Here is a 4,451-nt window from a genome sequence, read left to right as displayed (position 1 = left end):
CCTGACCCAAGCAGCAATCTGGGCCTTCCGGGTAACTCCCCCCAGTTTATCTACTGGGCATGATGTGCTGTGGTATGGAATACCCCTTTGGCCAGTCTGGGTCAGGTGTCCTGTCTGCTTCCTTCCGGCTTCCCCTCCTCTCTGGCAGAGCATGAGACTGAGAAAGTCCTTGGTCTAAGTAATGTTTCTGAATAAACATTACTTAGCAACAACTAAAAACATTGGTGTTATCAGCGTTGTTCCCAGGCTGAAAGTCAAAACCACAGCACTGCACCAGCTACTAAGAAGGAGAAAAATGACTACTACAGCTGAACCCAGGACACTAACCTAACTGCACCACTGAAGATGTTATGTAGCTTAACATGTCTGTTTCTAAGCAGAACAGACCTAAATATGTCCCTAGCATATGGTGAGTAGTACGGGAGACACATGGTGCATCAAAGGAGTGAATGGTAGGTGTTCAGTATAAGCAGGTGTCTGCGCTCTCTGGTCAGTGGAGATAAAGGGCTGAAGGGATGAACTGCCCTCTGATGGGGCATGTGTGTATTCTCAAGTACAACCTGTGGTCCTTGGGGTAGCCTGGCAAGCTATTGTAGCTGGGTATGGGCAAACAAGCATTAGCAGCTGCTCACATTCTTTTTCCTGATTTTCATTCTCCTCCATGTGATGAAAAGTTTCTTTCTATTTTCTCTAGCCTATTCTGTTAATGTTTTTCCTTCTCTGCTGTGTTCTTCTCGCTTCTCAACTGCCCAATTTTCCCCATACTTACACCTCCATAGATACAGAATCTTCTTTGCTATTGAGCGTGAAGAACTACTGCTTCTATTAGCATATGATCAAACCTGATTTCCCCAAAGAGCAGAAAGGTTTCTATTTAGAAAAGTAAAAATAAATATGTATGACTTGAGTTCAGTGAAATAACTGACTAGAATTCTTCTGCCGGTTAAAGTTGTGTGTAATTCAGGGAAATACTAGAAGAAAAGAGAGGGATGACAAATCCTCAGGGAGGAAGTTGTTCATAATTACATGAAGACTGTGACTCTATATGAGTGTAGGGATGCAGGAAGCCTTGCCAACTGGATCTTTTCTAGGGAAAGTGTTATGGTCTAATCAGTCTGGGGACTATAAAGAGAGCTAAAGAGGTCCTGCCACTTCATTAACTGACTTTTCATAAACCCTAGAAGAAAGCAAAAGTTATCTTTATTATCCAATCCTTATGTATCTGTTCTGCTTTCACAATTTCAGATGATTTGCTGAAATGGACACATGGAGCATTTAGTTATTCCAAGAACTTCCCTAAAGGTTTCTCTTCTGCTGTATAGTTTTATGGGTTTATACCCACTGAAAACTACTGCATGCACTTAGCTCTGGGAACAGGCCAGATCTATTCACTCAAGCAGAAATGTATTGTATTAGGGTAAGAGATAGCTTGTGAAGATAAGAAAGGAATCTTTCTGGCTTTCAGTAAGACATGAAAACGTTTTGAAGTGTTGTATAGTGAATACATCATCAGCCAAATCCTTTGAATTCTGGCTCTGCTGGTGACCTCAAGGAAATTAGTACCTTATCTTTGAAATGCAGAGGACAATATTGTCAGTGCACTTAGGACTGTGTGCACAGATACTAAGTATCTCGGTCTTAATGCCCGCAGGAGCAGGATTTTTTTTGTACAAGGTTTCAGTTCAAGCATAGTGTTACTGGAGGATCTGCCTTATAATTCTGGGGAACCTTCTTTATTTAAATATTTATCTCCCCTCCTGTATGGGAATTCATCTTTGTTTAATTTTATTAAACATTTTCTGTGGTGTTTCTGACTGGATCCCTTTGACTGATCTGCCCTTAGCTCACTGTAGTACAAGTGCTTGTAATATACTTGGAAGATGCAGGCTGGGCACGACACTGGGCACGATGTTAGGCACTCAAGAGAGAGAAGCTCATCCAGAGAAAGCTGGTGTTAAATACTTCCCTTTTGTTCCTGTGCCACCTGGAAGTGTTGCCCAGAAAGCTTCCCTGCCGGCATATTGTTCTGGAGTGTAGGTACAGCTCTTCCTCACTTCTGCCAGAAACAGAAAGATGAATGTATATGTCTTGGAACAAGTTGCAGCATGACACTGTGTCCCAGCAGATATATATATGAATGAAGGGAAGGAAAAGGAGTTTTGTTACAACAAGACAAAGGTTCATTTAGGAATCTCATTTTTCATTAGAGTAATTACTGTGAAGTCTAAGTTTAATTTCTGGTGGTACTTTTTTTAACTTGAATTCAGTTATTTAATTTTCCTGAACCACAAAAGATTAATAGCTTCACAATTTATGATTTTTCTCTGCAGAGTAAAAAAGTATGATTAAAAAGATATACAGTAGAATTAAATTTTCACACTGCAGCTTGGAAGTTTTTTACAGAATATAAAACATAAAAAAAGCATAGAGTATTGGTTTATGCTGTTCTGCAGGTGATCACAAACCATACTTGCTTTGTGAAGTCAAAATTTGTCTTAAATCTTACTTTTATACTGGGAACAAGGGTGTCTTGTTCCACATCTCCACTTCAGTTATGATGAGTAGAGTAGTCTAAATAAGTGGAGGATGTTCTGGTTTTCTTAGCACAGAAAACATGATTATGTGAAATCCCACTTGTAATCACGAGAGGATTAGAAGCCTGTTTTTACATGGTAACTGTTGTGCTCTTACCAGACCTCAGGATGGGAGAAGGGAGATTGTGGAAAGGCGAAAATATACCAACGTCACTGAAAATATAACAATAATATCAGAGGGTAAAGGCAGTTTTGGAGCATCCTGCAATATACATGTGATTCTTTCCCTAAGGGACATTGAGCAAGCCTAGATACAACTGAAGACATAACTGTACAGCCAACTGATGCAAATCTCTTAGTGTTCAGCACGCTTAGATGACACTGGCTTGCTCTGGATCCTCTAAACCAGTAGTGTTCGTCTGGTGTAGTGCCCACTCCTTCCACCACTCAATGTCAAGAGGAAAATGTTCCCAAAAGATGTTTAGACTGTTGTGGCTGGGCTGTCTCTTCCTCTCGATTGTACTTGCCACTGGGGATACTGAGGTGAGGAGAATGGCAGACTCTCCATGGCTTTCCACTGCAAACAGGGGTGTGTTTTCAAATCCTGCAGCCTGTTTGGCGCAGCCCAGTCGCTCATGTTTAGTACCTAGGTTCTCCTTTCCATGTGTGCTATGTCTCAATTCTATTGTGTTTAACAGGCAGTGAGGAGTTATTATTTGGACATCCTTTGTTTGTCCAAATTTTATTTTGGAAAATAATCACTCATTCTGTGTTCAGCCTGCTGTGAAGGTAAGATTTGGTCCAGGTGCTCTCAATCTGATATTCCCTGCTGATGTGAGTGAACTTCTTTAATACTGTGTGCATTCTTAGCACCCTAATCCTGAGACAGTGTGTGTTCAAGCAATGTAAAATCAGTCCCCTGTGCATTCACTCCCTTCTCCCCCCTCCGCACTCATGCAGTTGAAATGCCTCGGCATCCTGTATGTTCTGAGGTACCCATACTGATGGATCATTGTCCCCAGGCATCCAGCAGAGACAGGCAATGTAGGGAATTGAGAGACTTTGATTTGATTTGGTTAGTTCTAGCTTTGTGATTCAGGCTGGAACAAGATCTGCTCTGACTATTGAAGGTCAGGACAATGCTAACAAAGCAATGAATTTTTTGGTGAGTGGTGCTGTCTGAATAGCTGGCAAAAAGCACCAGAGGAGGGCCATCAAGGCATCCACCACAGCCATCTTAAACACCTCAGGCTGTTTGTGCTTAAGACTGAGCTTGTTTTCACCTGCCAATTAAGTGAGTTGGTCTGGTCTGAGTACAAGTGACTGGTACTCAAAAAAATTCAGCTGTAATAATGCAGGGTGGTAAACAGCAAAGAAGTTGCTGAAACTTGAACCATTGTATCTGTGTTACAGTGTATACCAAAATAATGACATCATTCAGAATCCAGCCCTTCGTCCATGAAAAAGCGAGATTCACCTTCAGCATTATCCCAATTTGAATTTATGTGGATAAATAAGACTTCTGAGTAGAATTCAACCAAGCTAAAGATGCAACTAAGGGAAATGTTAACTGTTCGTTTTCCATGGGCAATTCCTCCCCTTTTCTTAGGCAAAATGTAAGCTCCCAATTGCCTAGTCTCTGGTTGCTCTGCCTAGGTCATCTGAACAGGTTTCCTACAGACAGACTTATGCATCAGTCCCTGACACTCGCAAAAACATATTGGGTCTGATGCAAAACTAGTTGGAATTCGTTATTGTGAATTTGCATTTAGTTACCTTGTGCCATGACTATGCTGGTACTGAAAGCTGTTGCACAGGTCCTGGGCTGACCCCCCTCTCCTATTTCTAGCAGCGGTTGTTTCTCGAGTTCTGATGAGTCTTGTTCTTATTGTTATATTATTGCTATTTATTTCAGCA

Source organism: Nestor notabilis, unplaced genomic scaffold (assembly GCF_000696875.1).
Source record: "Nestor notabilis isolate BGI_N333 unplaced genomic scaffold, ASM69687v1 scaffold14569, whole genome shotgun sequence".
Taxonomy (NCBI): domain Eukaryota; kingdom Metazoa; phylum Chordata; class Aves; order Psittaciformes; family Psittacidae; genus Nestor; species Nestor notabilis.
Note: the sequence above shows the minus strand (reverse complement) of the source record.